Source organism: Bos grunniens, chromosome 23 (assembly GCF_055505025.1).
Source record: "Bos grunniens cultivar Pamir isolate PY7600 chromosome 23, Bosgru_T2T1.0, whole genome shotgun sequence".
Classification (NCBI taxonomy): Eukaryota; Metazoa; Chordata; class Mammalia; order Artiodactyla; family Bovidae; genus Bos; species Bos grunniens.
Window position 1 is genome coordinate 2,646,291 of NC_141187.1, and position 24,092 is coordinate 2,670,382.

At 43.2% G+C, this 24,092-nt stretch overlaps 1 long non-coding RNA gene across 2 annotated transcripts; it reads left to right on the forward strand.

The window, feature by feature from the left end:
- The first annotated feature begins 1,959 nt into the window (after positions 1-1,959).
- Positions 1,960-21,211, forward strand: LOC147346504 (uncharacterized). Of its 2 annotated transcripts, none has more exons than XR_015152677.1 (3): positions 1,960-5,064; positions 9,137-9,335; positions 20,248-21,211. It is a non-coding gene; the product is annotated as an uncharacterized LOC147346504 (long non-coding RNA). The 2 variants fall into 2 exon arrangements; XR_015152678.1 differs by having other exon boundaries at positions 9,137-9,282.
- The last annotated feature ends 2,881 nt before the right edge of the window (positions 21,212-24,092 follow it).

Sequence of the window (24,092 nt, forward strand, 5' to 3'; positions counted from 1 at the left end):
GACTGAGTAACTAGCACTTTCATTAGCTTTCATTCATACTTCTCTATAAATACATATAAATACTGTTGCTTTTAGGGCTGGGAAAATTGCCTGGCAGGGGACACAGGGAAATTTTATGAGGAGTGGACATATTTTTTGCTTATGGGTATGGGTTACATGGGGCTTCCCTGGTGGCTCAGAGATTAAAGCGTCTGCCTGGAATGCGGGAGACCCGGATTCAATCCCTGGGTCGGGAAGATCCCCTGGGGAAGGAAATGGCAACCCACTCCAGAACTCTTGCCTGGAGAATCCCATGGAGGGAGGAGCCTGGTAGGCTGCAGTCCATGGGGTTGCAAAGAGTTGGACATGACTGAGCAACTTCACTTTCACTTTCATGGGTTACATGGGTGAATAAAAATGTTACAATTCATCAAAAGAGAACAGGTAAGATCTCAGGATTTTAAGTGTGTAAATTATACCTCTATATAAAATTAAAAGATGATTTGTAGGCTAGTACAGAAATTTAAAAAAGATTATTTAGTTTAAATATATATAGCAGCAAAAGTCCAAGATAGCAGAGTAGAAAGATGTGCACTCATCTTCTGTGAGAACTCCAAAATTGCAAGTCCCTGCTGAAGAACCATTGAGAGGAGAATGTTGGATCCTACAAATAAAAGATACCCCATGTCCAAGGCCAAAGGATAAGCCCCAACAAGATGGTGGTGGGGGGGTGAAATTGCTTTTAGAATCAAAACCCCATATCCACTAGGGCTCAAATAAAGCCTTTCATGCATCAAGACCCAGAGATCCCACAGAGATAAGGCAGAGCTGCCTTTGAGTGTTTGCATGTCTCCTGTGGAAGCATGGGTCAGCGGTGGCCTGCCACAGGGACAGGAGCTCTGGCTGTAGCACACCTAAGAGGCACACCATGTGGCATAAATCCTTTGGAGGAGGTCTTCATTAGCCCCACCCCAGAGTCACCGAGTGGACAACCCACAAACTGGAGAACAATTATATCAAACAAGTTCTCACACTCTTATGAAAGTTCTAAGACTCACAACAGATTTCTCAACCTGGAGATCCAGCAAAGTGCTGAGAAGCCCCAGGGAATGTGACTGGAAGCCGGTGGGATTTGATTAGAGAACTTCCACAGGATGGGGATACAGACTCTTGGAGGGCACAAACGGAACCTTGTGAGCAGCAAGACCCAAGAGAAAGGAGTAGTGACCCACAGTAGACTGACCCAGACTTGCCTGTAAGTGTCCAGGAGTCTCCATTGGAGGCATGGGTTGAGAGTGGCCTGCAGCAGGGTCGGGAGCACTGAATAAAATAGTGCTATCATAAGTTTTTTTGAAGGAGATCTCCATTACCACCATTGTCTCTACCATAGTTTGGTCTCAGGCCAAAAAGCAGGGAGGGCCCACAGCTCCACCCATCAACAGAAAATTGGACTAAAGATGTACTGAGCATGGCCATCAGAACAAGACCCAGATTCTCCCACAGTCAGTCTCTCTCATCAGAGAGTTTACACAAACCTCATCCTTATCCCTCAGAGGTCACACAGAATGAAAACCACAATCACAGAAAACTAGCCAAACTGTTCACATGGATCACAGCTTTGTCTAATTCAATGAAACTATGAGCCATGCTGTGTAGGGCCACCCAAGATGGGTGGGTCACGGTGGAGAGTTCTGAAAAAACGTGGTCCACTGAAAAAGGGAGTAGTATGAATAGTATGAAAAGACAAAAAGATATTACATTGAAAGATGAACTCGCCAGGGCTATCGGTGTCCAATATACTACTGGAGAAGAGTGGAGAAATAGCTCCAGAAAGAATGAAGAGACCGAGCCAAAGCAAAAACATTGCCCAGCTATGGATGTAACTGGTGATGAAAGCATAGCCCAATGCTCTAAAGAACAATATTGCTTAGGAACCTGGAATGTTAGGTCCATGAATCAAGGTAAACTGAAAGGGGTCAAACAGGAAATGGCAAGAGTGAACATCAACATTTTAAGAATCAGCAAACTACAACGGAACAGAATGGGTGAATTTGATTCAGATGACCATTATATATACTACTCTGGGCAAGAATCCCTTAAAAGAAATGAAGTACACCTCATAGTCAACAAAAAGTCTGAAATGCAGTACTTGGATGCAATCTCAAAAACAACAGAATGATCTCTATTTGTTTCCAAGGCAAGTCATTCAATATTACAGTAATCCAAGTCTATGCCCCAGCCAGTAATGCTGAAGAAGCTGAAGTTGAATGGTTCTCTGAAGACCTACAAGACCTTCTAGAACTAACACCAGAAAAAGATGTCCTTTTCATCATAGAGGACTGGAATGCAAAAGTAGGAAGTGAGGAGATACCTGGAGTAACAGGCAAGTTTGTCCTTATAGTACAAAATGAAGCAGGGCAAAGGGTAACAGAGTTTTGCCAAGAAAATGCATTGATCATAGCAAACGCCCTCTTCCAACCACACAAGAGAAGACTCTACACATGGACATCACCAGATGGTGAATAATGAAATCATTATAGTTTTTGCAGCCAAAGATGGAGAAACTATACAGTCAGCAAAAACAAGACAGGGAGAGAACTGTGGCTCAGATCATGAACTCCTTATTGCTAAATTCAGACTTAAATTGAAGAAAGTGGGAAAACCACTAGACCATTCAGGTATGACCTAAATCAAATCCCTTACGCTTATACAGTGGAAGTGAGAAATAGGTTCAAGGCATTAGATCTAATAGACTGAGTGCCTAAAGAACTATGGACAGAGGTTTGTAACATTGTACAGGAAGCAGTGATCAAAACCACCCCCAGGAAAAAGAAATGCAAAAAGGCAAAATGGTGTCTGAGGTGGGCTTACAAATAGTTGAGAAAAGAAGAGAAGTGAAAGGCAAAGGAGAAAAGGAAAGATATATCCATCTGAATACAGAGTTCCAAAGAATAGCAGGAAAGATAGGAAAGCCTTCCTCACTAATTAATGCAAAGAAATAGAGGAAAGCAATAGAATGAGAAAGATTAGAAATTTCTTGAAGATTTCATCAAATTTAGAGATACCAAAGGAACATTTAATGTAAAGATGGGAAAAATAAAGGATAGAAACAGTATAGACTTAACAGAAGTAGAAAATATTAAGAAGAGGTGTCAAGAATACACAGAAGAACTGTACAAAAAAGATTTTCATGACCCAGATAACCACGATGGTGTGATCACTCACCTAGTGCCAAATGTCCTGGAATGCAAAGTCAAGTGGGCCTTAGGAAGCATCAGTATGAACAAAGCTAGTCTAGGTGATGGAATTCCAGGTGAGTTATTTCAAATCCTAAAAGATGATGCTCTGAAAGTGCCACACTCAATATGTCAGCAAAGTTGGAAAACTCAGCAGTGGTCACCAGACAGGAAAACGTCAGTTTTCATTTCAATCCCAAAGAAAGGCAATGCCAAAGAATGTTCAAACTACCGCACAATTGCACTCATCTCACATGATAGCAAAGTAATGCTCAAAATTCTCCAAGTTATTCTTAAACAGTATGTAAACAGAATTTCCAGATGTTCAAGCTGGATTTAGAAAAGGCAGAGGAATCAGAGCTCAAATTGCCAACAATCTACTGGATCATAGAAAAAGCAAGAGAACTCCAGAAAAAGTTTGTATTTCCAGAAAAACATCAGCAAATAACTGACTCATTGAAAAAAACCCTGATGCTGGGAAAGATTGAAGGCAGGAGTAGAAGGGGATGAAAGAGGATGAGATGGTTGGATGGCATCACTGACTCAATGGACATGAGTTTGAGCAAGCTCCAGGATTTGGTGATGGACAGGGAAGCCTGCATACCGCAGTCCATGGGGTTGCAAAGAATTGGACACAACTGAGCACTGAACTGAGCTGCAAAAGGAGAGATTGATTACTTAAAATATTGAAGAAAAATGTATACATATTACTACTCTTAAAATGTGTCTGAAACTTCCAGTTTCCAACCTAGTGTGTAAGAAGATGTATATTACCATGTTACACTAACAAGTAAAAAGCTAAACAAACTGAAAAAAAAAAAAAAATCAATTTCTATCAAACCCATAGAGATGCTGAGTTATGGGTAAACCACAGTTCTGCAAGTTAGAGACAAACAGGTCAATTAGAAGAATGGTGACTTAACCAAAGCATTAAATCTCCACAGGACCCATCACCTTGGTAGGGAAATAGCTATAACTGACACTCTGCTGTAAGCTTAGCATGCAGAAGTCTGAGACATAAAACTTCAGATTACCTGTCATTGGAGGCTTCCACACTTTTGTTGTTTTACCTGTAGGAACTTGAGCAGGTTCTCACAGTGAATCCTGGATAAAAATCCCTTTGTGTTTCTGGAAAGAGAGGGGGAGTGGAACCATTCTGAAATAAACTAGAGTAATCTGTTCTAAATTCCTGCCCATAATAGAAACTATTGTTAGATAGGTAGAATAGGGAAAAGGAGTCCAAAATGGCGGTGGCTAAAAGACAAGGAAGGTCTGAGGACCAGAGTGAAGACTTCAGGCAGAACAAACAGAACAAACAGCACTCCTGGCTAAGCCCAATTTGCATAGGGCAGGCCCAGGTGGAGGAAAAAACATATAAAAGGAGGAGCCAAAGCACTTTCTCTTCGGACTCTCTCTCTCTCTCTCTCTCTCTCTCTCTCTCTCTCTCTCTTCTCTCACTCTCCTGCTATCTTCTAAATAAAATAGAGCTGTAACACTGATTTGCCTAAGAACTGTAACACGGTTTGTCCAAGACCTGAGAGCTGTGATGCGCCGAGGGCTTTAATGTCCGTTGCTCCAAATCTTTGTTGTGACGAGACAAAGAACCGAGGAACATATACTCGTGTGACATTTATGGTGCCGTGACTTGGGTTTAAACTGGCTGAAACAACCTCTACGTGGACAAGCACAACAGGAGCCCAACTCAGCAAAGCTCCCGCGCTAGAAGTGGAAGGCGAAGAAACCCAGAGCAGGGGAAGGCCCATCGTGCTGGAAACCGGGACAGCGAAAAACGAACTCAGCAGAAAGTTCACGCGACCCAGTCTCAGATTCCAGAAGACCTCCAGTTAAGGTAAGAGGTCCTCGCTCCTATGGCTGGAGGGACCCTTACAATCTCTCATTTCTTGTTTCCTCGAACCTCCCGCAAACAGGTGGGTGGCAAGGGGCACAGTTGAGGGACTCTGGAGAGGCTACTCCTCAGCGTGTCCCAAAGGCGCTATCTGCTGAGCCCCAGTAGCTGTTACACAAGCCAGTGGGGGTTCTTCTGTCCTTTCTCTTCTCTGTGCCAAAGATTAGACCAATGAAACTGTGAGCACCGGTCAGATATTTAGCAAATTTTCTGGCGGGCTATGAAGGGGATTCCTTGGTATGTTTTTCCCACTGCTTTTTCCTCCTGTCCTTCAGCTCTCTGGGACTCAAGCCCAGCCAAAACTAGTGAAATTCAGGCTCTGATGTCTCATTGCAAAAATTCATTGAGAGACAAAGCGATAAGAGGTAGATTTGTTAGGATCCAGAGAGAAGCCACCCTTCAGGGTGTGAACGATTGCCAAGGGCAAGGGCTGCGGCAATGGAATTAGGCCTGGCTAGGTTTTGTGAGGGGATGGAATTCATATGCTAATGAGTGAGAGGATCATCCCAGCCATTGGGGAACCACCCATTCCTCCCTCTTCTGACCTTGTGCCTTGGAGCTGTCTTGCCACCTCTGGGTGTGTCTGCTGGTTTATAGATTGGGGATTAAGGTTTACTTGAATTGACTTGTCATCTTGGACCCAATGGATTTTAATTGGTTTACATTACACCCTTGTGCTATGTCATTCTTTCAAAGGTTGTGCTCTGCCCCCTTCCCTCCTGTTTCATGCTCTTTTCCTGAGCCCCATCCAGACCCACAAGACTGCCTCTACAATCTTCTGGAGAGACAACCAGAAAATAGCTGGCCTTGGGAGGGAAATACTCTATAATATCCAATCCCCTAATCCTACCCAATATTGGTCAAACTGGAGATCTTGGGGACGCCCAAACTCCAGTCCAGGGGATCCCAGGAGGTCATCACGCCTTGACCTGCCTAGGGATTGGTCTTCGAGAGGTTGTCATGCCTCAACCTGCTTGGGGATCCTCTAGTCCCAGGGGTCCCAGGAGGTCATCACGCCTCGACCTGCCCAGGGACCCAATTCTTGGGAGGCCGTCACACCTCGACCTGCCCGGGGATTCGATCTCTAGGAGGCTGTCACGCCTCAGCCTGCCTGGGGATCTGCACCCTGACCCGGGGATGCCTGGCTCTCAGGTTGCAACAGTTCTGGGTAAGATGAACTTAGATCATATCTATTCCCGTCCACGGTGGGCAAACTAGCAATGAGTTACAAATCTCTTAAATCTACCCAGCATTGGTCACACTGGAGATCTTGGGGACGCCCAAACTCCAGTCCGGGGGTGTCAGGAGGTCATCACGCCTTGACCTGCCTAGGGATTGGTCTTTGAGAGGTTGTCACGCCTCAACCTGCTTGGGGATCCTCTAGTCCCAGGGGTCCCAGGAGGTCATCACGCCTCGACCTGCCCAGGGACCCAATTCTTGGGAGGCCGTCACACCTCGACCTGCCCGGGGATTTGATCTCTAGGAGGCTGTCACGCCTCAGCCTGCCTGGGGATCTGCACCCTGACCCAGGGACGCCTGGCTCTCAGGTTGCAACCGTTCTGGGTAGGATAAGCTTCAGAAAGACTCACCCCTAAGGAAGTCTACCTATGGAAACATAAGCCTATTACTTGTGGGACTGTGCCCAGTCTCAGCAATAACTCAGGAGCCCAATAAGAACCCCATTGCCTTTCTGGAGAGGCTAAAAGAGGCACTCCAAAAGTTTACCAACCTGGACTTAAACTCTTACGAGGGATGGGTGATTTTGAAGGACAAATTCCTGTCCCAATGTGCATCAGATATCAGAATTAAGTTACAGCAGCTACAACAGCAGGGCCCTGCTGCCTCTTTAGATGAGATGATCCAGACAGCCACCAATACCTTTTATAACAGAGAACAGGGGAAGGAGGCCAAGGCCCAGGAGAAGGAGAGAAAGAAAGAGACAAGGCATGCCCAGATGTTGGCTGCCCTCCAGAGAAGCCCTATGGCAAACCCCGAGTCCTTGAGGGACAAGGCACGAGACAGATGCCTGATCTGTAGACAAGTGGGGCATTGGGCCAAAGAGTGTTCAAACCGCGACAAGTCTCCTAGAACGGCTTGCCACAAATGCCATCAACTGGGACATTGGGCGGCACTCTGCCCTCGGGACCCAAGAGCCTCAAGGTCAAGTGCCAAACCTACCCTCACGATGGTTCAAGAGGACTGAAGCGGCCCGCTCCAGCCAGCCCGCCTGTCACAGATAACCATCATGGGGCTGGAGCCAAGGGTGCAACTGGATATGGCAGGTAGGTCTGAGAATTTCTTGATTGACAGAGGGGCTACCTACTCTGTCTTGATCTCCTACTCCGGAGCCTTGTCCTCCCAAACCTGTACCATTTTGGGTGCTACAGGAAAAGCAACTACTAAAAGATTCGCCCGAGCACTTCTTTGTTGCTGGGATGGACAAATATTTTCCCACCAGTTTCTGGTGGTCCCTGAGTGTCCTACCCCCTTATTGGGAAGAGATATACTCACTAAACCGGGGACCACCCTTGTGATGGGAAGTTTTTCAGCCCCTAGAGCTCTACAGCTCCTGGTTACTACTGAAGAACCCATTACGCCTTCAATAGAGAGGGACCAAAAACTATGGGAAGACAAAATTAACCCCCAGGTGTGGGACCAGGGGATTCCTGGACAAGCCCACCAAGCTGAACCGGTCATCATTGTCCTCTGAGATCCCATTCGGTTTCCTAACTGGAAACAATATCCTCTCAAAAGAAAGGCTCAGGAGGGACTACAGCCTTTAATAAATAAATTCCTTGCTTGTGGGCTACTGGTCCCTACCAGTTCGCCATGTAACACCGCAATCCTTTCAGTAAAGAAAAAAGATGGAACCTGGCGAATGGTTCAAGATCTCCGGATCATAAATGAAGCTGTAGTCCCCCTCCATCCCACAGTACCCAATCCCTATGTAATCTTGGGAGAAATCCCACCCAGTGCCAAATGGTTTACTGTCTTGGATCTCAAAAATGCATTTTTTTGCATACCACTGGCTAAAGAATCCCAATACCTTTTTGCCTTTGAGTGGGAGGCCCCAGGAGAAAAACACCAACAGATAACTTGGACAGTATTACCTCAGGGGTTCAGAGATAGCCCCCACCTGTTTGGACAAGCCCTTAGTCGGGATCTCCTAGATCTGGACCTGAGACCTAATGGGAAAATATTACAATATGTAGATGACCTACTAATCTGCTCTCCAGATGAGAAAAGTGCCCAACAACATGCAATTCAGGTTCTAAACTTCTTGGCAGAAAGGGGATATAAAGTCTCCCGTGCTAAGGCACAGATGGTCGAGACAAAGGTCACTTACCTGGGAGTTCAGATTACACACGGGTCCAGGAGGCTGTCCTCTGATCGGATACAAGGAATTCTCCAGTTGCCCTCCCCCACAACTCAAAAACAATTGCGAGCTTTCCTGGGGCTAACTGGTTATTGTAGAATCTGGATACCCAATTATGGTCTAATTGCCCAGCCCTTATATGAAAGCTTAAAGGGACGAGATGATTCAATCCCACTGATGTGGGGAACTCCTCAAAAGGAGGCAGAGGCTACACTAAAACAGGCCTTAACTCAGGCACCTGCCTTGAGGTTGCCAGACCCAGAAAAAGCATTCCAACTTTATGTCCATGAAAGAGAGGGAATAGCCTTGGGAGTGTTAACTCAAAGGTTGGGATCTGAGCCCCAGCCTGTAGCTTACTTATCCAAGAGGCTCGATCCAACTTCCCGAGGCTGGCCCCCCTGCCTTCGAAATCTTGCAGCTATTGCAATCATGATAGAAGATGCTTTAAAACTCTCCTTTCAGGGCAAACTAACTATTTTTACCAGCCACCAAGTAAAACAACTCCTAAATGGGAGAGGCCATTTATGGATGTCTGATCAAAGAATCCTCAGATATCAAGTAATGCTGATGGGAAATCCAAGCCTCACTATTTCCCTTTGTGAGGTTCTTAACCCAGCCACCCTCCTACCCACCCCCGAGGGCTCTCTCCCCTTTCACTCTTGTCTAGAAACCTTGGACCACTGGACAAAACCCCGAGAGGGATTGTCAGATCCTCTGACCAATCCTGAGGAAATCTGGTACACTGATGGAAGCAGCTTTGTCTTGGATGGAAAGAGAAGAGCCGGGTATGCAGTAGTCTCCAATTTTGAGACCATAGAGGCTAAGCCTCTGCCACCAGGTACTTCAACCCAATTAGCTGAGCTCATAGCCCTGACTCGAGCTTTAGAGCTGGAAAAAGGAAAAAGAATAGCCATTTACACTGACTCCAAGTATGCCTTTCTGGTGCTACATGCACCTGCGGCTGTTTGGAAAGAAAGGGGCCACTTGACCACCCGAGGGTCCCCCAGTCAAATATGGTGATCAGATTCTTCGACTCTTGGAGGCAGTCCATCTGCCCACTGAGGTTTCAGTCTCCCACTGTAAAGGACACCAAAAAGGGAACACGAAAGTGGCATGAGGGAACCAAGCAGTTGATCAGGCAGCTAGGAGAGCAACATTACACAACCATGACCTAATAGGGATTGCCACCTTAGTTCCACAGACTAATTTACCAGAAACTCCTTCATATACTGAAGGTGAGACTTAAAGCTAAGAGCAAGGGCTTTCAAGATCATATGGGGTGGTTCCAAAAGGAGGGACTCCTTTTTCTGCCTGGAAACCTCCAATGGAAGTTGGTTACCTCCTTACATGCCACTACTCATTTAGGAGAAAAGGCCCTCCAAATATTACTAGAAAGGTCCTTCAGAGGAACAGGCCTCCAAACAACTATAAGACAGGTGGTCTCCTCTTGTCCCATTTGCCAAATAAACAACCCCCAAGGAGCTCGAAGACCCCAGCTGGCCCAGCCCATCCAACGACATGGGGCCTACCCAGGAGAGGACTGGCAGATGGACTTCACCCAGATGCCAGTTTCTCAAGGGTATAAATACCTATTAGTCATGATAGATACATTCACAGGATGGATTGAAGGCTTTCCCAACTGGACTGAGAGGCTAAGGAGGTGGTAAAAACACTGCTCCATGAAATCATTCCAAGATTTGGTCTGCCCAGGTCATTACAAAGTGACAATGGGACATCATTTACTTCTAAGGTTACCCAGGGGGTCTCGAAAGCATTGGGCATTACTTATTATCTCCATTGTGCCTGGAGGCCTCAATCTTCAGGAAAAGTAGAAAGAGCCAATCAATTCTTAAAATCAGCGATAAAAAAAGATAACCCAGAAGATGGCGGAGGAGTAGGATGGGGAGAACACTTTCTCCCCCACAAATTCATCAAAAGAGCATTTAAACGTCGAGTAAATTCCACAGAACAACTTCTGAATGCCGGCAGAGGACATCAGGCACCCAGAAAAGCAACCCAACTCTTCTAAAGGAGGTAGGAAAAAATATAAAAGACAAAAAGAGAGACAAAAGAGGGAGGGACGGAGTTCCATCCCAGGAAGGGAGTCTTAAAAAGAGAGAAGTTTCCAAACCCCAGGAAACCTTCTCACTGCTGAATCTGTGCCGAGCTTTGGAAGCACAGAGAGCAACATAACAGGGAGAAAAAATAAATAAACAATTAAAACTCGCAGATTGTGAGCCCTACGGTAACTCCCCCAGTGGAGAAGTAGCACAGACGCCTGCACACGCCATTAGCAAGCGGGGGCTGGGCAGGGAGGCTCTGCACGGGCTGCATCGCTGAGAGTAAGAATCTGGCCTGAATACTCTGAGCGCTATCTGAGCGAAATAATTTGGGCCAGCAAACCAGACTGTGGGATATCTACCACGCGAAAAGCCAGCCCTAACCTAAGACACCGCCAGGCCCACGCATGGAACAAAGGACTGAACAGAGATAGCCGGCTACAGACCGTCCCCCTCTGGTGACAGGCAACCAGAGCCGGAAGGGGGCAGTTGCAACCCCAGAGAGACATTATCTATAAAACTGTAAGCAGGCTTCTTTGCTAACTAAAACTTATTGGGGGTCTGGACGGTCAACATCTGCCTGAGAAGGTGCGCCGGTTTTACGCCCAGATAACCGAGTGGGGGGGAGGCGATAAGTCGCAGCATTGGTGCTCACCAAACACCTCATCACCTGAGCTGCTCGGACCTGGGAAGAGCACAAAACGCAGGCCCAACTGAGTCTGAGCCTCTGAGGGCTACCCGAGTGCCTGAACCTGAGCGGCTTGGACCTGGGAGGTACATGCAGCCCAGGGCCGGCCTCGGATTGTTCCCGGCGGCACAACCTAGAGCCCGAGCAGTGTGGGCAGGGAGGCTACATGCTCCATGAGCGGGGGCAGACCCGGTGTGGCCGAGGCACTGCGAGCGCACGCCAGTGTTATTTGTTTGCAGCATCCCTCCCTTCCTCCCCACAGCGTGACTGAACAAGTGAGCCTAAAAAAAAAAAAAAAAGTGTCCTCCACCGTCCCCTTTGTGTCAGGGTGGAAACCAGACACTGAAGAGACTGAGGGGGTAACAGGCAGAAAGGCCAGGGGTCTCCAAATAGAGGAAATAGCCTGCAAGTGTCAGACATTTTTATCTCTCTTAAGCGGCAGGAGGAAACAAACTAGCAATATTTTTTCCTTCTCTATACAAATTTAAAGGGAGGTTTCTCTTAAAATACTGTGTTGCCATAATGACACCCGGTTTCACCTGAAGTTAGCTATTCTCAAGCCTAGAGATAACCAATGCCTTTTTCTTATGGAAATGTTTGTCTTAAGCTATGCTAATGTACTATGCCTTTACCCCAAACTGTCTCCAAGTCGGTTCTGCCTCTTGGCCCAGAACCTACTTGACAAACCAGTATGGATACCTTAATCTATGTAAATGAAACTATTTGTATGGTGGTCTGCCCTTCTTCAAGATTCAAGTTAATCATTTTATGGCCCAGGATAAACCATTTGGTGCCAAGATTATCCCAAAATGCATCTTATGGGTGAGGGGCCTGTGCCATTCTGAATTTTAAGACACTCCTTTCTTTCATTAACAGACTGCCAGTGACTATATAACATCCAGCTAAAGACTAGCAGGGGGGTACTCTTTCTGCCCCCTTCTGATGCCTATGTCAGAAGCTTTCTCTATCTCCTTTATACTTTAATAAAACTTTATTACACAAAAGCTCTGAGCGATCAAGCCTCGTCTCTGGCCCTGGATTGAATTCTTCTCCTCCGGGGGCCAAGAATCCTGGTGTATTCGCGTGATTCAACAACAACCTTTCAAGACCAGCAAACAGAAGAAGTTGTAACAGGGGGAAACGCCTTGGAAGCTACAGGCAATAGATTAAACCCTGTGGTTACTACAGACTACATAGGAAGGGGCCTATAGATCTTGAGAAATATAAGTCAGACCAAGGAACTAGCCAAAAATGAACTGAACCCACAATACTCACAACAAAACCAAAGAAAGTCCTAGATATATTTTTACTATTTTTACGATAATTCGGTCTTTTTTTTTTTAATTTTTATTTTTTTTAAATTTTAAGTCCTCTATTGTTCCTTTAATGTTCACTTTTATAACCTAATACTTTGCAAAAAAAGAAAAAAGACCCTATTTTTTTCTTCTTCAGTAAACTTCATATATATATATTTTATAATTTTTTGACCTTGTTTTTTTCTTTTCTTTTCTTTTCTTTTCTTTAACATTGTATTTTTGATATTCCAAAATCTACTCTAGATTTTTAATTTTAGCTTTTTGGTATATGTTATCAATTTTGTACCTATAGTTTTTTTTTATAATTTCTGTGACTTTTTTTTTTCTCTGTTTTTGTCTCTTCTTCTTTTATATAACATTGTATATCTGAAATTCCAAACTCTACTCTAGATTTTTAATTTATGCTTTTTGGTATTTGATATCAATTTTGTACCTGTATTTTCTTTATAATTTTTGTGACACTGTTTGTTTTTGTTTGTTTGTTTCTTTTCTCTTTATTTTTCTTCTTCTTTATTTTAACATTGTATTTTTGAAATTCCAAACTCTACTCTAGATTTTTAATTGTTGCTTTTTGGTATTAGTTATCAATTTTGTACCTGTATTTTCTTTATAATTTTCACGACCTTGTTTGTTTTTGTTTGTTGTTTTTTCTCTCCTTCTCTTCCTTATTCTTTTCTTTAACATCGTATTTTTGAAATTCCAATCTCTACTCTAGATTTTTAATTTTTGCTTTTATGTATTTGTTACCAATTTTGCACCTTTAAGAACCCAATCTTCAGGACCCATTTTTCACTAGGGAGTGAGATTACTGGCTTGACTGCTCTCTCTCCCTTTGAACTCTCCTTTTTCTCCACCAGGTCGCCTGTGTCTCCTTCCTAACCCCTCTCTACTCTACCCAACTCTGTGAATTTCTGTGTGTTCCAGACGGTAGAGAACACTTAGGGAACTTATTACTGGCTGGATCTGTCTCCCTCCTTTTCATTCCCCCCTTTTATCCTTCTGGCCACCTCTGTCACCTTCCTCCTTCTTCTCTTCCCTGTATAACTCCGTGAACATCTCTGAGTGGTCCAGTTGTGGAGTGCACATAAGGAAGTGACTACTGGCAAGCCCACTCTCTCCACTATTGATTCCACCTCATCTCATTTGGGTCACCTCTAACTCCCTTCTCCCTCTTCTCTTCTCCATGTAATGCTGTGAACCTCTCTGAGTGACCCTCACAGTAGAGAAACTTTTCATCTTTAATGTAGATGTTTTATCAGTGGTGCTGTATAGAAGGAGAAGTTTTGAAACTACTGTAAAAATAAGACCGATAACTGGAAGCAGGAGGCTTAAGTCCAAACCCTGACGCCAGGGAACTCCTGACTCCAAGGAACATTAATTGACAGGAGATCATCAAACACCTCCATATTGACACTGAAACCAAGCACCACACAAGGGCCAACAAGTTCCAGGGCAAGACATACCAAGCAAGTTCTCCAGCAACAAAGGAACACAGCCCTGAGCTTCAAGATACAGGCTGCCCAAAGTCACCCCAAAACCATAGACATCTCATAACTCATTACTGGACATTTCATTGCACTCCAGAGAGAAGAAATACAGCTCCACCCACCAGAACACCGACACAAGCTTCCCTAACCAGGAAACCTTGACAAGCCACCTGCACAAACCCACACACAGTGAGGAAACACCACAATAAAGAGAACTCCACAAACTGACAGAATACAGAAAGGACACCCCAAACTCAGCAATTTAAACAAGATGAAGAGACAGAGGAATACCCAGCAGATAAAGGAACAGGATAAATGCCCACCAAACCAAACAAAAGAGGAAGAGATAGGGAATCTACCTGATAAAGAATTCCAAATAATGATAGTGAAATTGATCCAAAATCTTGAAATTAAAATGGAATCACAGATAAATAGCCTGGAGACAAGGATTGAGAAGATGCAAGAAAGGTTTAACAAGGACCTTGAAGAAATAAAAAAGAGTCAATATATAATGAATAATGTAATAAATGAAATTAAAAACACTCTGGAGGCAACAAGTAGTAGAATAACAGAGGCAGAAGATAGGATTAGTGAATTAGAAGATAGAATGGTAGAAATAAATGAATCAGAGAGGATAAAAGAAAAACGAATTAAAAGAAATGAGGACAATCTCAGAGACCTCCAGGACAATATTAAATGCTACAACATTCGAATCATAGGGGTCCCAGAAGAAGAAGACAAAAAGAAAGACCATGAGAAAATACTTGAGGACATAATACTTGAAAACTTCCCTAAAATGAGGAAGGAAATAATCACCCAAGTCCAAGAAACCCAGAGAGTCCCAAACAGGATAAACCCAAGGCGAAACACCCCAAAACACATATTAATCAAATTAACAAAGATCAAACACAAAGAACAAATATTAAAAGCAGCAAGGGAAAACAACAAATAACACACAAGGGAATTCCCATAAGGATAACAGCTGATCTTTCAATAGAAACTCTTCAAGCCAGGAGGGAATGGCAAGACATACTTAAAATGATGAAAGAAAATAACCTACAGCCCAGATTATTGTACCCAGCAAGGATCTCATTCAAGTATGAAGGAGAAATCAAAAGCTTTTCAGACAAGCAAAAGATGAGAGAATTCTGCACCACCAAACCAGCTCTCCAACAAATACTAAAAGATATTCTCTAGACAGGAAACACAAAAACGGTGTATAAATTCGAACCCAAAACAATAAAGTAAATGGAAATGGGATCATACTTATGAGTAATTACCTTAAACATAAATGGGTTGAATGCCCCAACCAAAAGACAAAGACTGGCTGAATGGATACAAAAAAAAGACCCCTACATATGTTATCTACAAGAGACCCACCTCAAATCAGGGGACACATACAGACTGAAAGTGAAGGGCTGGAAAAAGATTTTCCATGCAAATAGGGACCAAAAGAAAGCAGGAGTAGCAATACTCATATCAGATAAAATAGACTTTAAAACAAAGGCTGTGAAAAGAGACAAAGAAGGTCACTACATAATGATCAAAGGATCAATCCAAGAAGAAGATATAACAATTATAAATATATATGCACCCAACATGGGAGCACCACAGTATGTAACACAAATGCTAACAAGTATGAAAGGGGAAATTAACAATAACACAAAAATAGTGGGAGACTTTAATACCCCACTTAAACCTATGGATAGACCAACTAAACAGAAAATTAACAAGAAAACACAAACTTTAAATGATATAATAGACCAGTTAGACCTAATTGATATCTATAGGACATTTCATCCCAAAACAATGAATTTCACCTTTTTCTCAAGTGCACATGGAACCTTCTCCAGGATAAATCACATCCTGGGCCATAAAGCTAGCCTTGGTAAATTCAAAAAAATAGAAATCATTCCAACCATCTTTTCTGACCACAATGCAGTAAGATTAGATCTCAATTAGAGGAGAAAAACTATTAAAAATTCCAACATATGGAGGCTGAACAACACGCTGCTGAATAACCAACAAATCACAGAAGAAATAAAAAAAAGATATCAAAATTTGCATAGCAACGAATGAAAATGAAAACACAACCCAAAACCTGTGGGACACGGTAAAAGCAGTCCTAAGGGGAAAGTTCATAGCAATACAGGCACACCTCAAGAAACAAGAAAAAAGTCAAATAAATAACCTAACTATACACCTAAAGCAACTAGAAAAGGAAGAAATGAAGAACCCCAGGGTTAGTAGAAGGAAAGAAATCTTAAAAATTAGGGCAGAAATAAATGCAAAAGAAACAAAGGAGACCATAGCAAAAATCAACAAAACCAAAAGCTGGTTCTTTGAAAGGATAAATAAAACTGACAAACCATTAGCCAGACTCATCAAGAAACAAAGGGAGAAAAATCAAATCAATAAAATTAGAAATGAAAATGGAGAGATCACAACAGACAACACAGAAATACAAAGGATCATAAGAGACTACTATCAACAATTATATGCCAATAAAATGGACAACGTGGAAGAAATGGACAAATTCTTAGAAAAGTACAACTTTCCAAAACTGGACCAGGAAGAAATAGAAAATCTTAACAGACCCATCACAAGCACAGAAATTGAAACTGTAATCAGAAATCTTCCAGCAAACAAAAGCCCAGGTCCAGACGGCTTCACAGCTGAATTCTACCAAAAATTTAGAGAAGAGTTAAAACCTATCCTGCTCAAACTCTTCCAGAAAATTGCAGAGGAAGGAAAACCTCCAAACTCATTCTATGAGGCTGCCATCACCCTAACACCAAAACCTGACAAAGACGCCACAAAAACAGAAAACTACAGGCCAATATCACTGATGAACATAGATGCAAAAATCCTTAACAAAATTCTAGTAATCAGAATCCAAAAACACATTAAAAAGATCATACACCATGACCAAGTGGGCTTTATCCCAGGGATGCAAGGATTCTTCAATATCTGCAAATCAATGTAATACACCACATTAACAAATTGAAAAACAAAAACCATATGATTATCTCAATAGATGCAGAGAGAGCCTTTGTCAAAATTCAACATCCATTTATGATAAGAACTCTCCAGAAAGCAGGAATAGAAGGAACATACCTCAACATAATAAAAGCTATATATGACAAACCCACAGCAAACATTATCCTCAATGGTGAAAAATTGAAAGCATTTCCTCTAAAGTCAGGAACAAGACAAGGGTGCCCACTTTCACCATTACTATTCAACATAGTTTTGGAAGTTTTGGCCACAGCAATCAGAGCAGAAAAAGAAATAAAAGGAATCCAAATTGGAAAAGAAGAAGTAAAACTCTCACTATTTGCAGATCACATGATCCTCTACATAGAAAACCCTAAAGACTCCACCAGAAAATTACTAGAACTAATCAATGACTATAGTAAAGTTGCAGGATATAAAATCAACACACAGAAATCCCTTGCATTCTTATACACTAATAATGAGAAAACAGAAAGAGAAATTAAGGAAACAATTCCATTCACCATTGCAATGGAAAGAATAAAATACTTAGGAATATATCTACTTAAGGAAATGAAAGACCTATATATAGAAAACTATAAAACACTGGTGAAAGAAATCAAAGAGGAAACTAATAGATGGAGAAATATACCGTGTTCATGGATCGGAAGAATCAATATAGTGAAAATGAGTATACTACTCAAAGCAATCTATAGATTCAATGCAATCCCTATCAAGCTACCAACAGTATTCTTCACAGAGCTAGAACAAATAATTTCACAATTTATATGGAAAAACAAAAAACCTCGAATAGCCAAAGCGATCTTGAGAAAGAAGAATGGAACTGGAGGAATCAACCTACCTGACTTCAGGCTCTACTACAAAGCCACAGTTATCAAGACAATATGGTACTGGCACAAAGACAGAAATATAGATCAATGGAAAAAAATAGAAAGCCCAGAGATAAATCCACGCACATATGGACACTTTATCTTTGACAAAGGAGGCAAGAATATACAATGGATTAAAGACAATCTCTTTAACAAGTGGTGCTGGGAAATCTGGTCAACCACTTGTAAAAGAATGAAACTAGAACACTTTCTAACACCATACACAAAAATAAACTCAAAATGGATTAAAGATCTAAACATAAGACCAGAAACTATAAAACTCCTAGAGGAGAACATAGGCAAAACACTCTCTGACATACATCACAGCAGGATCCTCTATGACCCACCTCCCAGAATATTGGAAATAAAAGCAAAAATAAACAAATGGGACCTAATTAACCCTAAAAGCTTCTGCACATCAAAGGAAACTATTAGCAATGTGAAAAGACAGCCTTCAGAATGGGAGAAAATAATAGCAAATGAGCAACTGACAAACAACTAATCTCAAAAATATACAAGCAACTCCTACAGCTCAACTCCAGAAAAATAAATGACCCAATCAAAAAATGGGCCAAAGAACTAAATAGACATTTCTCCAACGAAGACATACAGATGGCTAACAAACACATGAAAAGATGCTCAACATCACTCATTATCAGAGAAATGCAAATCAAAACCACCATGAGGTACCATTTCACACCAGTCAGAATGTCTGCAATCCAAAAGTCTACAAATAATAAATGCTAGAGAGCGTGTGGAGAAAAGGGAACCCTCTTACACTGTTGGTGGGAATGCAAACTAGTACAGCCACTATGGAGAAGAGTGTGGAGATTCCTTAAAAAACTGGAAATAGAACTGCCTTATGATCCAGCAATCCCACTGCTGGGCATACACACTGAGGAAACCAGAAGGGAAAGAGGCACGTGTACCCCAGTGTTCATCGCAGCACTGTTTATAATAGCCAGGACATGGAAGCAACCTAGATGTCCATCAGCAGATGAATGGATAAGAAAGCTGTAGTACATATACACAATGGAGTATTACTCAGCCATTAAAAAGAATACATTTGAATCAGTTCTAATGAGGTGGATGAAACTGGAGCCTATTATACAGAGTGAAGTAAGCCAGAAGGAAAAACACCAATACAGTATACTAACGCATATATATGGAATTTAGAAAGATGGTAACAATAACCCTGTGTACGAGACAGCAAAAGAGACACTGATGTATAGAACAGTCTTATGGACTCTGTGGGAGCGGGAGAGGGAGAGGGTGGGAAGATTTGGGAGAATGGCATTGAAACATGTAAAATATCATGTATGAAACGAGTTGCCAGTCCAGGTTCGATGCACGGTACTGGATGCTTGGGGCTAGTGCACTGGGACTACCCAGAGGGATGGTATGGGGAGGGAGGAGGGAGGAGGTTTCAGGATGGGGAACACATGTATACCTGTGGTGGATTCATTTTGATATTTGGCAAAACTAATACAATTATGTAAAGTTCAAAAATAAAATAAAAATAAAAAAATAAAAAGAGATAACCCAGGAGACCTCCCTGTGATGGAAGGAGGCTTTACCAATAGCTCTCCTCCGCACCCACATTTCCCCTAAAGAACAGGTTGGTCTTAGTCCTTATGAGATGCTATATGGGAGACCTTTTTTTTATGTCAATGACCTCTTTCTAGATCCAGAGGTTCAGACCCTCCAGTCTTATACCATGGCCATTGAGCAATTCCAACAGGATATACGCTTGTGGGGTATGAACCAGGACTCAAAAGATTCTAAAGAGTCACCACTATATGCTCCAGGACCTCAAGTCCTAATTAAAGTCTGGAAACATGGGTCCCCAAAGGCTCAACTCCAGCCCACATGGAAGGGCCCCTACCCTGTAATACTTTCTACCCCCATAGCAGTCAAGGTACCAGGACATGACTCCTGGATTCACTACTCACGAGTCAATCTGTAGAAGAAAACAGAAGAGGTCACTCGATACACCTGAGCCCCTGGGAGATCTCAAATACCTATTCAGAACTACCAATGAGTGCCATTCTAATGAAGACCCCCAAAATCTGGTTTCTGGGGATAAGATTTCTCAGGATAACTCTAAGGAGCCAACACAGCTTGACAGAGACTGTACTCCAAAACAGACAGGAGATAGCTCTTCTGATTCCTGAACAAAGAGGGACTTGAGCTATCTTGGCGATGTGAATTTAAAATTGACCAATGTCCCTACTAGTCCTCGTTATGCTATATTGATGATGCCTATGATTATTCCATGTACTGTCAATTGTCTAACCTGTTTTGTCTCTGCCCAGGTCAACCAGCTACAACATGCAGTGCCAGTTCAACAAAGATATAAAACTACAGCTGACCACAGAAAATATCACACACCCTTGGACACCACTATAAGGACTCTGAGGATTGAGACTAGCAAGAGGGGGAGGCCCAATACCTCTCGCCACCCCAGTTCAGCAGGAAGTAGCCAGAAAGACCTCGACGCCCCTATTCCCAAAGAATTGGGCCTCCCATCTCTTGAAGGGGGAATGTTAGGTAGGTAGAATAGGGAAAAGGAGTCCAAACTGGCGGTGGCTAAAAGACAAGGAAGGTCCGAGGACCAGAGTGAAGACTTCAGGCAGAACAAACAGAACAAACAGCACTCCTGGCTAAGCCCAATTTGCATAGGGCAGGCCCAGGTGGAGGAAAAAACATATAAAAGGAGGAGCCAAAGCGCTTTCTCTCGGACTCTCTCTCCCGCGTGCATGCGCTCTTCTCTCTCTCTCTCTCTCTCTCTCTCTCACTCTCCTGCTATTTTCTAAATAAAATAGAGCTGTAACACTGATTTGCCTAAGAGCTATAGCACGGTTTGTCCAAGACCTGAGAGCTGTGACACGCTGAGGGCTTTAATGTCCATTGCTCCAAATCTTTGTTGTGACGAAACAAAGAACCGAGGAACATACACTCACGTGACACTATTAAACCAGAGCCTAGCTTGCTGAAGGTTTAGCAGAGCCTCACAGAACTAAGGGAAAGAAGAAAACCCAACTCCAGTCCCTCTAACTCTCTTGTTCCATCAAAGAGGGATGTGAGGGGGAGAGAACCAAGAACAAGAATGAGGAGTATGTGTGAAAAGTTCACAGTTCACAGCTCACTAAAGACTGAGAGCTACTCACAAAATATAGAACAATACCCCTCCCCCTACACCTTATCACCACATTACTAATAAAGGCCAATTATATCAGTTTCTTTCACCCAGTACATTACATCCAGTTATCAAAAAAAAAAAAAAAACTTCAAGACATACTTAAGAAGCACACACACACACAGTTTCAAAAGACAGAACAAACATCAGGACAAAATTCACATATGGCAGGAATATTGAAATTATCAGGCTAGGGATTTAGGACAATTATGATTAAGATGTTGAGGGGCTTAATGGGTGTCAACTACAAATTGGTACTTGCCAAGGGCATTTGTCATCTACCTCTGCAGCTGTTGACCTGTGATATGCCCTGAAGGGACTTCAGGGTTGAGAATAAGGCACTTTGTGCTCCAGGAAAATTGGTGGAATGGGTCTTTAGATAGTTAGATATTTTCAGGAACTGACTTCATGATCCCAATCTTTGTATCTCCCCTCATATCTAGAAAAGCACTAAATCCCCTCATAGTGACATCAACTCATGACTAGCAGAAAACCTTTTGTAAGATAAGTGCTTGATTGTGTAAATTCTCCCTTTACCAAAATCACATATATTGACCTTCTGCCACTATCTTTTTGGAGCCGTTTCTCAGAACTATCTGAGGTGTTGTTTTGAGGTAAGAGTGAGATCAAAGCCCCCAATTAACATTAACAACTTTTGCTTTCCCTTCCTTTATCTTGTGTTAACAGCTTCTGCTCATCAATTACTGCTTCTGTGTCTGTGATCTTGGTTACTCTTACAACTAAGGAACTTGGGCTACCTGGGAAGGGGAGGGATCTGAGCTGTTTGAGTGGGAAGTTTATGGCATATAAAAGATATCCAGAACAAAGCCAGGGCACTCAACCTCTGGAGGCAATTCCTCTGAGCCCGCGCTGGTGCTGAATAAACCCTGTTGTTCTAAATCTTTGAGTGCCACTTATCTCTTTCCCACACCACGGTTTCTGGTGTATTGGCCAGAAAGTCAAGTCAACAACCAAGCTGGCCCCTTGTGCTACAATTGTCGGAGTACCAGAGAAAGCCATGGCCACTGACATGGTGACAGAGAGGTGGCACCTGGACATTTGCTGGATCCCAACTCTCACTCGAGCTGCACTGGCCTCAGCCCATATGGCTCTCTGAATGGACTCAGGACAGCAGAAGCAAGACACAGGACGTCAGACAGGTGAGTGCCCAAGGGACATTTGCTCAAGTCAGGACCTGCCATATGATGGAAGGGGAGCCTGATCACCTCCCAGTGACTGGAGAGTCACTCAAAATAGGGTTTGTTCTCTCAGGTGGTCTGTCAATTCTGGTGTGTATGTGAAAGAGTGACTGAGCAGGGAGAGCCCATGCTCCACCATCTTCAGACTTTGAAGCTTGAGTAGGTCCTAACCTAAAGTTCCATGACAACCTCATATGGCTCAGGGCAGCACCAGCCTCTAGGGGATTTAATCCCTCCCTGCAAGTCTGGTCCTGGTCTGTGGTTTGTACTGACCAGCCAATGCTAAGAGGTGTCTAAATCTCCATAAGGGGAGTGGCCAGGCAGTGAGTGCCTCCCTTTGTTTCATTGTGTGACACTCCCTCAGGGTGGGAACTTTCACATAATGGGCAATTGGACTTCTAAGTCCACTGTCTTAGAGTGTATGGTTAAGAATTTTAATAAAGGATTTTCTGGGGATTATGGTGTAAAATTGAGTCCTGAAAAACTGCACATTCTTTGTACCCTGGAGTGGCCCTCCTTTGGGGACAGATGGCCCCCAGAAGGAACCTTAGATGTGCCCACTGTATGAACAGTGCAGAGTTATAATGGGAGACCCCAGCCACCCACACCAAGTCTCATGTATCAATCAATGTTTGGAAATTGCCCAGTTAAGACCCCTTTGGCTTTGATTCTTTGCCACAAATCAGGGACAGTGTAAGGTCTTAGTAGCTCAAGTGAAGGAAAGGACCTTGTGCCAAGAGAAGGAACCACCTATCTTCCAGGGTGAGGCTGAAGAAATGCCTCCAAAGCCCCTACCTTATATCCCCATGACTCCTCTACTGATAGCAGCAGATCCACATTTATCATACAGTCCACTGCCTTCCATTTCACTTCCTCCTCTTGATGCTCCCGAAGCTATTGTGCCCCCATGGCCAGCCATCCCAGAACTGACGGGTAGATGCTTCCAGTTGGCTTAAGCAGCAGTTGCCTGAGCACTACAAATGTGCTTATGAAAGACTCAAGGGCCACAGTGTTGCTACCAATGGGCTCCTACAAGATGGGGAACCCATTTTTTACTACCAGCCTTTCTCCATGACTTATCTCCTTAACTGGAAACATCACACCCCCTCATACTCTGAAAAGCCCCAAACGCAAGTTGATCTCTTAGAATCCATCTTCCAGACCCACTGCTCCACCTGAGTAGACTGCCACTGGGTAGGCAGCTTCTTCTCACCCTATTCAATACAGAGGAGTTCAAATGAGTCACAACAGAGGCTTAAAAATGGCTCCAGACCAATGCCTCAGGGGGTCAATTAGATGCAGAGAACTGGGCTCAGGAGAACTTCCTGAAGAAAGAGCCTCACTGGACCCCAATACCTAGGGGGGAAGAAACCAGTTGGATAGGTATCAACAGGCCCTCTTACAAGGGGTAAAAGTCAAGGCTAAGAAGCTTACTAACATGGCTAAGACCACTGAGGTGCTACAAAAACCAGATAAAAGCCCAGCCAATTTCTACGAAAAGCTATGTGAGGCCTTCCAGGTCTTCACCTCTTTTGATCCTGGAGCTCCTGAAAAATCAATGTATGATAAATGCAGCCTTTGTAGGACAGGCCCAATCAGACATCCAAAGAAATTATAGAAGTTAGAAGGGTTTGCTGGTAAAAATGCCATAGAACTGCTAGAAATAACCAATAAAGTCTGTCAATCAAGATCAAACAGCATGCCAAGAAGCGGGAAAGGAGATGAAGCAAAAAGCCACACTCTTGGCAGCTGCCTTCTCAAA